Here is a 15,298-nt window from a genome sequence, read left to right as displayed (position 1 = left end):
ACATGGTTGAGGAAAATGACGAGGTAGTCGTACATGAGTGCACAATTATGAACCTATGTAAAAAAGGGATGAATATACATGCATTTTAGGATGCATACTCGTATATAGAGTTTTTGAACACATGACCCTAAATAGAAGGATGCACAATCATGATGACTTGGATTTGGTTTAATATACGTTATAGATAGGTTAGATTACTATTAATCAACATAATGATGCATAATTGTGATTTTAGTAATAAATTGAAATCACAAGCATGGATAAGGATAAGAAAAAAATCTTTATCCGTTACGATTATGTCAATAGGAATTTTAGGTCGGGCTTGGATTAATCCAATTGGATATATCCAACCCTATGTATTCTTCACATACACGTTTAAAGACTTTAGAATTATTACACTTTGGTCCTTATGTACCATAAAATATACTTATGGCCTAAAGTCCTTCTAGGGCTAAAAATCCTCTAGCCAAAATTTGAACTAAATCTAATTCGAATAATCTTATACCGCAAGAGTTTGATCAACTTCTTTTATGTGTGACATAAAGGCTCTCCACTAGGTTGATAGTGACCAAATTCATATTAGGCTCTCGACCTGGTATTTATCCAACAAAAATTAAAGCATAAAGCACACTTTATAACAAACGTGCTAAAAGGTGTGAACTCATAAATACAATAATACATCAATATTATAAATACTTAATAACACATCATAAGTGTCTAGCAATCCACATAAACATAATTATAATGCATAACTGTTAATAGATAAGTTATATAATAAACAATGAATATTCACAGATGTATAACAAGTGTCCATATGACAAAAAGATTGAACTATCCCTTGCCTTATGCAATGTCTTAAGCTGATCCGCTGGTTCTTTTGTCGCCCCATTGCTCAACATATCTACTTGCAAAACTATTACAAGGAACAAGATGAGTAATAAATACTCAGTAAGTAGGTGATCTTTCGATACTTTGCACACAACATAAACCATAATCATTGTATTTCAATATTGAATCCCAATGTGATATTCTTAGATATTTTCCTAACATCCCAAATTTCTATTCAAATTATTTTTGCATCCCACGTTGTAACTTCATTGGTAATGTCATCTGGGATAACAATGTACATTAACATCCTAGACGCCTAGTGAAAACATATAAAATCTTAGATGTTTATCATAAAAATGCACTTAGTAGACTTGTTGACCTTGGCTTTAGGTTAAGGATAGCTTAATCACATGAAGATTCAGACCATAGACCTCTTCTATATTACACAAGTATGCCAAATGTTGAGACACAAGATGCTAAGACACCTAACGTCGAGTGCATAAAATCTTATAAGTATCAATTGCAAAAAAAAAAAAAAAATAGTCTTAATGTTTCATTACTGTATTGCATATAGCTATGTGATTAAAAAGAGTATACATGATTTTATGTTTTTTACTTGGATCCGCTTTAGTCTGGCACCCCCAAATACCCATAACATTCTTTTTTGCCATTGTTAGGGTATTTCTATATCTATCCTCTCTCTAGCACACATCACAAGGGTAAAATACTCATTTCCTCCATACACAAATGGGTGTTGACTACCCTTTCTCCATGTTCATTCCACTTAGCCTGTGAATGGGCATCAACCTTCACTTGAATAATCGTTCATCTATACCTTTGACTAAGTTGATTAGCAATGTTAATTCCCTTCTCCAAGCATGCTCAGTCACTCATATACAAATCGTTCATCTTGGCATGCCATGAATAGACATGGATCCTATACCAAATGGATGTTCATGGGTTTCACTGCATAACGCATTTTCCTAAAGCAAACAAGGAAATTGCCTTTAAATCATTGTTTGTAAATTTTTAACACTATGATTTTCGCAAATTTTTAACACAACAATGCAATTTTACATGGGTATTCCTTTAAATCAATCTCTAAGTATCTTAGCATGCTTTCTTAATAACCATAAATTCAAAATATTTAGCCTTTAATATAGATCATGAAAATCCATGCACTATATATTATATACTCATAGTAGGTACATATATAAATCATTTCTAGTAGTTCAATACATAGATTACATTGTAACAAGCATGACTCTAATAGATATACATACAGAATCCTCAAATCATAGCATAATGACACAACTATAATCATGCTCTTCAAATCATTGAACCCTATTAAGAAGGGAAGATCATCTACTTACCTCACTTCCAATATAGCAATGATCCTTATGTGGTAAGACTATCTCTCCCACATCCTTATTTGCTCTAAAATTTCCCTCAAAATTTTAACTTGCGATCTAGAATTGTGAAAACACTAATAATGAGCCAAACAACTACAAAATCTTTTTATTTTTATCCAGATACATACCTCCACATGAAATATGACCTATAGTGATATGCACAACTTGACTTCTCATACAAATCAACAAAAATTATAGCATGATATTAAATGCTTAAACTTAAATGCATGCAAAAAAAGCTTAACTAAATACTATAACTTGTAACTTGAATAACCATCAACATAATAAATTAGTGTATGAAATCCCATAATTCAAATAGTGCATAAATACAATCCACAAAATCTAAAATCTAAAATCATAAAACATAAATAACATAAAATCTGAAAAAGGTGATTTTGCCCTTTACCCCTATACAACTACTCGGTTGGAGCACTAACTCTCTTGCATGCCCTGTTACTCACTTTTACCTGCAAAACCATAAAAAATGAACATGTGAGTGAAAACTGAAAACATCGAATAAGTAGGTGATTTCTTGACATTTTGCACAAAACATAAAACTAAAACTAGCGTTTTGTTACTGAATTTCAATATGGTTAAAAGTTGATGTTTTCTAGCACTCTTCTTTGTCTATCTGTCAATCCTCGGCACCCTCGTGCCTTATATACATAAACCATCTTACAAAGTTCACTAAGGCCTAAACTAGCCTTGGCGTATCTAATGCCCTTACGAAAGCAATTGACATATTTGATGTCAATTAACTATTATGCCTCGTGCACATGTTGGCTAACTATCAAGCTAACTAGCTATGATACCCTGGTCATATAGAAAAACTGGTTGTAGTTGTTCCCTTACCATATACGTATAACTATATGACTGCTAACTTAAAAACTATTCTTGGATGCCCTTTACCATGGGCACGTATGTGATGCATTTTGTTGACCACATAAAGAACTAATTGAAGTGTCATTAACCCTTACCATGCATACCTAATCAAATGCATGATGATTGTCATAAGTATCTATCTCTCGTGTAACCCTATTACTTACACCTCTCTCACCACTTTTGCACACAACTAGTGACTATCTAAATGTACATCACTTTTCTTAGCTTTCACTATTTTCAATCTGGACTCAACTTGGTTGAGGTCTGTGTTATCTTTCATTCAATTAACTATGGGTATTTATCTTAACTGGGGTTGTTGAAACCTTTCTATTCTTTTTCTTTTCTCTTCTGTTAACATAATTTATAGGTAAAATAGTTTTTTTTCCTTTTCTCAATGTATACACAAATGTGTTCAGACCCTACACCCTTATGTTCCTCAAATCACACACATAGGGGTGTGTCTTTCTCTTGCATCCCTATGTATCCCTTAATACACATACATGGGTCTGTCTTTTCTTAATACAAGTGTCCACTTTTGAGGAAGCCATACATGATTGTGTGTCTTACACCACAGTCATATGGGGTTCTCCTCAAGGCGAGCATGTGTTGCACTAATTTATTTTTTTTCATGCAAATGATACACGACCATGTGGACTATCCCATACGACCGTATATCACAACCTAGAAAACACTTCCTACTGATTCAATGCTTTTCTAATCAACAACACACAATTCCTAGTCTCTAAATCATTTATAATTGTCTCAACCCTAGTTAGTAAATATAAGAATGGAAAAAAAAATGGTATGAGGATTATATAGGTATGATACAGTGAATAGTAAAAAATATGTTTGTAAAAAGAACCCATAAAATTTGCATACAAAAAATACAAAATATGTATATAGGGTTTAATATGACACATCATCAATAATATGTTTATAAAAATATGGTAATATCAATAATAATTTTAATACTTTTTACGAATCTTCTAATGAAAATTAATATAACAATTTAAATATAAAGTATCTAATTAACTATTAAATCTAACATAATATCATACATAATCGAAATTCAAATTATTATCTGAAGACTTTCAATAAAGACCTTATTGAAACTCAAACACAAGATACATGCCCATAATATTAAAATCATTACAAATCTAACATAAATTAATTCCAAATTGATGTCAAATAGGCCTATATGATAGATAAAATTGCCCAAAGAGTATAGTGTTATGCATTTTAAAAGGTTTATCATCAAAACATGTAAATATAAGCTTTTAACTAAACACACAAACAACCAAGAATAACACTAAGATTAGTGAAAATTCATGCACAAGTTGTTAGTGCATCTATAAAAACATTTAATTGAAGATACTTAAGTAAAATCCAATTTGACATCAAAATTATTTTCTCATGTTAGAAATAGAACCAAAAATAATAATTAGTAAAAAGTTCACAACTTTCAAAAGACAAGTTGGTTAGTTTTGAAGAACAAACATGACCATGTAGTGAAATTAAAGGTGGCTCATCTATTGTACCACATATATAGAGCCTTTAGAATGAAAAAAGGAAGATCATGAAGAAATAAGAAAAGACAACAACACATGTGAACCAAAATATTATAATGTCAAATAGGAAAAACTTGTCTTATATACCAAAAAACTTGTTTTATACACCTAAAAACAAAGCCACCAATGAAGATAAATGCCTGAAAGAAAAGAATATAACTTGGTTCGAACTTAGAATTTCTCTACCCTTTGACAACAACAAATTTTAAATTAAATAAGATGGTTTAAGTGGTTGAATGTTTTCGTGGAGCATGAATCTTTTTACAAGAGAAGGAGAATGGAAAATTTGGGATAAAGAATAAACAAATTGTTTTTTTTTTTTTAAATGGTTGTAAAATTATTGTAAATAATTGAAAATGGAAAGGGCAATTTTGTTTTCTAACCTTAGCCAAAAATTCAAAAAAAAGGCAAACGTAAAATACAAACAAAAATTCATGTTTAATATGAGAAGGGTGTAAAATACGTATTTAATAGGTTTTGAGTTCAAAAATTCTTTTCAATGTATTTAATATGCCAATTAAATGGAAACGCAAATTAAACGTGAATAATATGAGTTTTTACTAACTAGGGTTTGAACAAACCTCTAATAATGTTTTTACTACAATATAATCATCAAACACACTATAGTTGCAAATTGTAAAATCATAATCATCAACTATAGTCTCATACTCTTTGTCTATGTACATATGAAATCCACCATGCATAATTCTAGAGATACATGTATTTATCCAATCATATAACTAACATCATTACATACTTTTATGCATAAAAACCAATGTCACAAAGTCATGGTTGATATAACACAACCAATAACACATGACAAGAGGAAGAAAAGCTAACTACGTACTTGTCATCCAACAAATCGCTAATCTTCACATGGTTGTGGAGATTTCGATGTCCAAACTCTAATCAAACTCCTTTAGTCACTCTCTTTCTCTTCTTGATGGCAACTTCTTTGGCTCTAAAAAGAATACAGTTGTAAAATATGCATATCAAGCCTTACGCCTCTTTTTATTTTCATTGTCACACACGACACAAACATTTATTTCTTATACATGACCATGTATGGCTTCACTCAACTAAGGGAATTTTTGAAATTGCCACAAAATTAATCTTATCTAAGAATTCAAATTTCCTGACAATGCATGATTGCGTACCTAACATACACGGGTTTGCACCTTTCTAAACTTAGCCATTTTCACATGCTGAACATAAAATGACTATTCTGCTTTTTTAAGGCACATATAGATGTTACCCTTGCGGTGCACGACCATTCCCACTGATAACTTATTGTAATTTAACACAATCAAACACAAAGAAATGACTAAATTTCTATTAGGCCCATTAGTGCTACAAGATAACGTCATGAAAGGCTACTCACCTCGCAGGAACGGTCATTCACAACGTTTCCCACCTAAATACAAATCTCAAAATAACCATGAAATTGGTCCTTATTTAATTTCAAATTTGACAAACAAATGAACGGGTATGCATACCACCATGAACACTCGTTCATCTTTATACACTTAGCCATTTTCACAAAATCAATGCAAAATGATGAATCTACACTTTATAACACATGAACAAGCATAATGCATGTCCATTCCAGCTCATATACAATAAATACATAATTTCAATCCTCCAAAATAAAAAAACCAAGCAGAAAGAAAAAAATACCCTTAAGTATACCTATAGGTGTTACATATTGGATCAAACACCAACTTAATCCCACTATAGTTATAAGTTTAAATGGTCATTATCATTTGTTAGAAGATCCTAACTGAAATATCAACTCTTGTGCTCAAGAGTAATAAATCATTCTATTTATTCACCATAGTCTTTATACATATTTTGATATAGCCAATCACAACATTTTTGACAATTCTCTTAATTGACTATATTAGGTTAGTGTTAAACCATATCGATCCTTGCATAATATAGTCCAATGACCTCATCAAGTTTAAAGATCACATAGCTTTGTTCACTAAGAGGATTTATTCTATAGACATTAAAACAATCATTCATATAGAATCCTCTTGACAGTCTATCCTATGAATATATCTATAACATGCACTTATGTGTTACACCAAGTTGTCATCAAACAACTTTGACATGTGAAATTTGTCATCATCTTTCAATAAAATCATTCAACACTATGATAACTTTATCTTTATTACCAATGCTCTTGATCATGGTAATATTAGAGCTACGAATGTTTGAGAAACAATCATTTAATGTGCATATAGGTTTCTCATGATCAAAGGTCATACACTAATCCCCTCATTAAAGTTCAACTATTTTTAAGGCAACTATCTAATTTATAAAACAATAAAAGATAATAAAAAGGCATATTCATTAATTGAAATGTCAAATATTACATCAGTTACAAAGGTGATGATTGGCTTTTAAGGCATTACCCTAACAAATACTATTTCAATTTCCAACTTATGTTATTTTTTTGTGCAAACACATTTTAGTTCTTAGATATTGATATGTTTTCATATTGATGTATGAGTTTTATAATTTTATGAGTATAAAAAAATCTAGTTTTTTGTGTAAACATCTTTTTACATGTATTTCAAGTTTAAGTATCATGACATTAAGTATGATTGTTTTGTTGTAAGAATGTTAGAATAAGTTTTAAGTCAACACATCTCTTTGGATCTATATTCTCTTTGTGGATATGTATCTAAAGATGACTGTTACAAGTCCAAAATAGATATGTTGTTTAGACAGTATGAATCATTCAAGATGAAGTCGAAGAAGAACACCACCAACATGTATAAGGGATTCTCAAAGCTTGTGAATGATTTGAAGGGACTTAAAAAGAGTTTTGAGACAATCAAGCTTGTGAAAAAGGTTCATAGATTATTACCAATTCATAGACCATAAAGGTAATGACCATTGAAAATTCAAAAGACCTTAGTAAGATAGTCATGGATAAGCTTATTGGAAGTCTTTTGACTTATGAGATGAAGAAAAGGCCCAAAGGATAAGAGACCAAGGCTAAGAAAGACATAACCTTGAACGTGATTAATCAAAAAGGTTATGGAGACTCCTCAAAGGATGAGGAAAATGTAAGTCTTATTGTTTGGAAATTTAACAAGTTCTTTTCACAGTTAAAAAAGAACAAAGGAAAGAACTTCATAAGGCCTAGAAATAAAGAGGATATGATAAGGGGAATAATGGGATCATGTCCTATGAATGTAAGAAAACCGATCACATTCGATAAGATTTCTTAACTTTAAAAGAGTTAAAGGAATAACAAGGAGAAAAAGCTTAAGAAAAATGTTCTTGTCATAACTTGGAGCAATAATGTAAATTTTAAGTGAGGAATGTGTGCCAAAAGAAGAAAGGGAATACATTTGTTTCATGGCAATAAGTGACTAAAGGGAAAAGTTATGTAACTTTAACTTTTACTCTTTTATTGAATTGCAAGAAATATTTGATTCATTAATGGAAAAATATGAATGCATGTATTTTAAGAACAAATCACAAAAGAAACAATTGACATGCATTAAAAATAAATTTAAGACACTTACATATGATCATAATATAATCAAGAAAGAGTTAAAAATAGTCTCAAATGAAAATAATCTAGCATTAGAAGAACTTAAGAGCATGAAAGTGAAAATGAAGACCATAAGAAGAAGGTATCTAGATAAATGAAATTTCAAAAAATTTTAAAATTAGAACAAAAAGGTCAAATGAGATGCTTGTATATCAAAAAAGTTATCTAAACAAGGATGACCACTAAAGAAACTTCATACATTACATTTAAATCGAAAGTATTTTTCTTTTATTAGGCATAAAATTAGAAAATGTCAAATTAGGAATGTCCAACCATTCAAAATTAGAAAGGTCTAGGTTCTAAAAGGGGTAATAAACCCAAAACAATTTGGATACCAAAAAGTACTTAATAGAATATCTTGTATAGGTATGTCTTGAAGCCAAGAGCTAAAAATCAAGCAAATTGTAGCACTCGCAAGTATGTCTCAACAGCAAATTTTTTTTTTATATGTATTTATGATTACATATGAATTTGGCATAAGTTAGGAATTGATTTAAGTATTTTTGTTTAAGTTTTTAAGTTGATAAATAGTGGTGCATAAAGGGTGCATACCTGTTCTCCAATGTTATGTTTGCATAATGGATAATGTGTCAAGTTAGAATTTTTAAAAGGACATATGGTTGTGTTTGCCTATAATTCACGCTTGTGCAATCCATTGTGAAAAAAGTTGATAAATAAGGCACGTTATTGAGTCTTAGGGATCTTTATCCCATAATTTGATATTCATTCTTATCCAAGTATTAAGATAAAGAGGGTTCCTATAACAACAAAAACTCTGGTAATCGGTGAACTTTTCGATGAGCAATGAAGGAAGAAGATTTGGTCAACAACGAACCTACAAACATTGGAATCCAAATAAGTAGAGAGATTCTATGTTAAGTATATAATTAATGTATGATTTTTAATATTGGTGTTTTCGAATCTTGAGATGATAGTTGCATTAAATAATGGTGGTTGTAAAGAAGAGCACTATTTAGACACCATGTATGGTTGTACGCCACCTTATGTATAGGCATACATCACATTATCAATTATTGTTCCTCATTTATTGGATGTATGAGCATGCATATCCAACATATATAGTCGTACCTCCTCTAATAGTTAGCCAATTTCATGCACCTGCATCAAATGACCATTTTGCCCCTTTAATGCACCCCTATAGTATATCATCATACAAGCCCTTCAACAAAAGAAAAAGACATAAATACCTTTAAATGCACCTATGGGTGTTACAATATTCATTTGATTTTACTAAAATAAAATACAATATGATGAAGGATGTCACATCCCACTCCGATGGTCCTGTCCTTCAAGGAAAAATGTTACTTACACTTAACCAACCACATGTAATAACAATAAATAAATACATGCTCATTAAAACCCATTTACTGAATAACCTAAAACATTTGTTAATAATCACATAAATCAATAATAATAAATCTCAAGTATCAAACTCAAAACCAAACAATAAACATTGTATATGTACGAAAAAGAAAATCCAACATTAATCCATTATCATAAATAAAATTAAATTATGTAATCTTATCAATAAGCCTATCTATCACATGTTGCTCCATCACTAATCAACTGTTTCATTGTCATCACTTCTATGTCCCTTATCTACAAAATTAAAAGAAAGGCGTGAGTGACCAACACTCAGTAAGCAAGAGTAATCTAGCTTACATTAATCAATCAAATATTTCCCCTTTCCATTTTTCACATGCATCCGAAGTTTTCCTTCCATTATAATTCAAAGGTTGTTTAGAATTTAATTGAATGAGCGAATTAATACCTTAATAATGTGACTTATCTCTACAACTATCTAAGTTTTAGTTGTCTTACATGGTTGCCAATCAATAGATTTGTGGTCTTGACTTATCAATTTGTGGACCTTAATCAATAGACTATTTATATCTTGATAAGTCCTAAACCAATTGACAAACTCGCAATCATGACAATTCTAACTATGGACACCAATCAATGAACTATTTCTCACCCTATTTATGAGTATAAGCCTAAGTCACGAGTACTTCTCCATATCAACCTATTATCTCGTATTGTGAACTTTATGTTTTGTGAGTATCGACTCCTCTCATATTTCACAAGATTGATCTAAATCCCTGACAATACTCAATAATTTAAAATCACATTTTTAATTATATAACTCTTCTAATCTCACCTTGGTGTGTTTATTCTTTCCTCATGCCCGATCTAGTTTTCTGTTTCTTAGGTACCTCATGACACCTCAAAGTGCCTTACCTTCTTTTTAATTCCCCTGGAATGGTCATATGCATGATGGTCCATAAATCAATCATAACATTCAAAGTTTCTTCCATGCACAATCGTGCTTCAAACTATGTATGAGCGTATAATTATTCATAGCATGAATGTTCACGACCATATATCTTGGATATACATGTATTATTCTTTAGTGTATAGGTGTGCCTCTTTCAAATGCATAATTGTGCATCATCATTACATTGTTATCTTTTTCATCTTCTCTCCATGTCAACCTTAAGGTACTATCATTGTTTCTGAGTCATTCAAGGTCGTGCATCCCTTCAAAGCATGAATGTGCATGATGTACTAAATTTTTCATTAAGATCATGGATAGTCATGCTAATTTGTTGCATGTTCATCCACTAATGATTTTATATTTCTAGGAATTGGTGTACAACCATGCACAATCTTGTGCACAGGCATACACCTATTTAATAGCATGAAATTTTATACTTATGCACAGTTGTGACTAACCCTAAAATGGTTGTGCATAACATTTTAGGTATAAATTTCATGCCATTTGGTCAAGGGTTGCCTATCTTTTCCAATTCCTCCTAATTTCAACAATTATACAAACATGAAAGTGTACCATACTTTTCACAAGTTCAATAAACTACCATCATATTACAATTATCCTTCTAGTATTCACTACTTTTTATTGGTTACAGGTTTTCTTTCACATTCGTTATAACTTGATTGACCAAACATACAAATGAAAATCATAAGAAAAGATCTAAGCCTAAAATCATGTTTTACTTAATCATAATTGAATATTATCACACATAATAATATAACAGACTTATCATTATTTCATATTAACATATCATTAAACATCATTCATCAAAAATTTTGTTTTACTATCTTACTCATCTTTTCAATTATGATAATGACAAGATTTCAAGAACAATTTATCATCATTCCAACCCTTAACATGCAAAATTCAAGACTACGATAAGAAAGTAACCATTACTTACATATTTCTTAGCCAAAAAAAGTTGTAGCCACTTTCATCCTTTTTCTTGATCATTGGAAGTCTCTCACTCATGCCAAAAAGTAATGTCATATGATAAGACCAAAGGTTTCAATTTCATAACTTTAATTAGACTCTAATTCTAATGGGTGTCATGGTTATGCACTCAAATGATACAAGATCGTGCATTCGTTTAATTCACCAATATGACAATTCTCTTGATTTGTCCATGTGGTGGGCTGGTGAACGAGCACACATACTCCATGCACAATAATTCATTAGGCCAAAAACACACTTCTATTCTATACTTAGCCATTTTCAAATATAATAAAAGGAAATGACTAAAATGGCCCTAAAACATATTTGAAGATGTTATAGTTCTCTCCACATTTGAAATTTTGTCCTTGAAATTCAACTTAAATAATTCAGGATGGTGATTTCTCATATCTTGCTCAACTTTGCATGTAACACCTTCTTAAGAAGTACTACCTTTCGAAGGAAAAAAGCTACTTAGCCTATTTGAGCATATATTCACTTAAGTATTTACATCTAAAGCCAACAATGAACAAATTATAGATATACCTCTATTTATAAAATTACTAAAAACAAAATACATGAACTAAGAAATGACACAAATGCCCTCATATAGCCTCAAGCCTACTGACTACAACTCCCCTTATAACCATCATGATCACTTGTACCAATAAAACATAAAAATGAGAGAGTGAGTGCAAAATCACTTAGTAAGTAAAAGACTCTATTAAATTTTATTAAATCTCCAAAATACCCTTGGCTTGACCTAGTGTAACTTAGTTATCAAGAGTTTATCTTTAAACTCCTATTATAATGATATGGGTGCTACCATCTTTATTTGATATTGTAAGAACCTCTAAGCTACATAACATATCTCTTAAAACTGTCTAAGTCTCATTTGATCACCAAATAATAATTTTGGATTTTAAATTGGGGCAATAATAACATCTTTTACTTGTTTAAGTGAAAACACTATCTCATCTTAAAACTATATACTATGCCAATCAATTTAGATATATATAGGGATTTGACACATTGATCATGTAAGTAATCTATTCATCTATATTTCTATGGACTGTCAATTGTAACTAGGCTCTACTATAAACAAAGGTGTCTTACTATATTTATAATGTCCTACAATGGATATGCCTTATTGTAGACATGTCCTATTATGAATATGCCTTATTATAGGTGGTGTATGAAGTATAAACTCTCAATACCCCCTTGTAACAACCCTAATAACCTTTAGTCATAGGCTAGCATGCATGTATCTCAAGCTACTAAATCAACTCAAGCTCGCCTTATCTTTCACACTCATATATATCTCGTGCCTTATTTATTATCTCTCTTGAGCACGTTAGGTATTATTACATACCCTAAGAGCTCGTACCATCCTTCAGGGCAACTCATTAAACATTAACATATTTTCTTTTACTATACTATTCATTATACCTCATGTATGGGTGTACAATATCAAGTGTATGGGGATACATCAACCTTTCTATGTACACACTACATGCGACCATGCATGGTTGTGTGCACCACTTGACTCGTCATTCATTCCTCACCATGGCTTAACTTAAAGGCATGCACAGATATGCACAGTTTGGTGCACAAATGTACAACCTGCTTTATTCATAAATACTTAGCTTTTCCAACCTTCATATTTCCTAAGGTTATTATTATAATTCTACCTGATAAACAGTTGTGCACACTAGTCGTACAAGTGCACTTTGTGTCCTAATCTATGAGTCATTGGTTAACGGTGTATGTCCTCTACACGGTTGCAAAAAAATTGTCTACATAAACTAAAGTTTCACATATGCGGGCATGCATGACCGTATATTAGGCTTTGATATGATTCAAGTCGACTTTGTCTCGAAAGCCAATTTAGCTCAGCTTAAGTTCATTTGATTCAAATTCAAGCTAAAAAAGTTGGCTTATTTTTTAAATTGAATCAAACTCTAGCTAAGAGGTGTTCATTTTGGTTCGACTTGAATTCATAGCTTGAATCAGTAGCTCAAATTTGTGACTCAAATTTATGGCTTGAATAAGAAATTTTGAATATTATTTAGATAAAACGATATCGTTTTGTCAATAAACCTCGAACTTGAGCCATAAATTCAAGTCATACATTCGAACCATTGATTCAAGCTAAACTGAACTACCAATTCAAACCATTAATTTGAGCTATGAAATTGAGCCAAGGACATTCAGGCTCAACCCGGTCCATATGCACCCCCTACTGTATATGACCTAAAATAAAACTATTTCAAGCATGTCACGGTCATGTCTGAACTTGGTACAGTTGCACATGACATTTGGAAATGTAATTTCAGACTAATTTCACACCTGATTGATTTCTAATCGAATACTAATGTTGACTCATCTAACATACCAATTTCTAATGCCCTATATAGTATAAAAATAAGACTTTCATGTATAGACCAAACCAAACACTACATATATATCATTATTAACATGTAAACATATCAATAATCCTTTCACAATCATTATATACCCTAAATACAAGCCTTAAAAAATAAACCTAATATATTGATTCCTTTTATAGAGCATCACATCATCCTTAAGATCATATCTAAACATAATGCACAAAAATAAAACAATCATCCTACTTGTTCTTCCAAGCTTGAAGATTCAAGGCTGATCAACACCTTCTCTTATCTCCTCCTTTCTTACTCTTTCTCTTGCCAAAATATCTCACTGAAGATGTCACATGGTCACTGAAAAATCAGCTCCTAAATCTTCCCTCTCAAGATAAATGTGCATTAAATAAAGGATAATAAATATCCCAAAGTCAGCGTAAATGTGCCTTTTTAAATTGAACTTCTGTAAAGTCATGCATGGGCATGCATACTTGATATGTACAGTCTTGTACCACTTCAAAATTTCCAACATGACACTTTATCCATCCTATTGATGTATCACATGATGCACGAATGTATACCCTTCATGTACAATCATACATCCCATTAAAATTCCAATAATTAACTCATTCTCAAATCAAACTGAAACCATAGTCATATATAACCATAAATATATGTAAAAAGACCATAATGCCCTTAAGATATACCTATGGGTGCTACATTCCAAGTAACCTCTTCAACTTTCAAATTCCTCTAGAGGACTTTCATAAGAGATATCCGCTTGTTTAGGATCACCTTAACTTTTTTTTTTTTGGGAAATTTGCACCAGTTGCTCTTTAAACACAAGGTTTTTTTGTTAGCTTAATCTCATTCGTCCTCAAAATATGGGTTGGATCTCCCACATATTTGCATAGCAATGAGACATAAAACGCATTATGAATATGATTCACGTTTGCCAATAATGCAAGTCTATAAGCTGTTTTATTGATTCACTCTAAAATCTCAAAAGAATGGATAAATTTGGGGGCCAACTTTCCTTTCGTACCAAACCTTATCACACGTCTATATGGAGCTTCTCTAATGAATACCTTATCCCTTACAACAAACTCAAGATTTTTCTCTTCTTGTTAGTATAACTCTTGCAACTCTTCTATTTTTTTAGTTATCTTTGCTCCAGTTTGGTTCTTTCATCCAAATCAACCCAATGGAGAGGTGGCCTACACCTTTTACAATAGAGTGATTTATAAGATGTCATCTTAATTATCGCATGATAATTGTTATTATAGGTGAATTTCATCAAAGGTACAATCTCAACTCAACTAGCGCTATGGTCTATGCAATAAGCCCACAATATGTTCTTAATAATC

Source organism: Mangifera indica, unplaced genomic scaffold, assembly GCF_011075055.1.
Source record: "Mangifera indica cultivar Alphonso unplaced genomic scaffold, CATAS_Mindica_2.1 Un_0015, whole genome shotgun sequence".
Lineage (NCBI taxonomy): Eukaryota > Viridiplantae > Streptophyta > Magnoliopsida > Sapindales > Anacardiaceae > Mangifera > Mangifera indica.
This window is presented reverse-complemented; position numbering follows the sequence as displayed.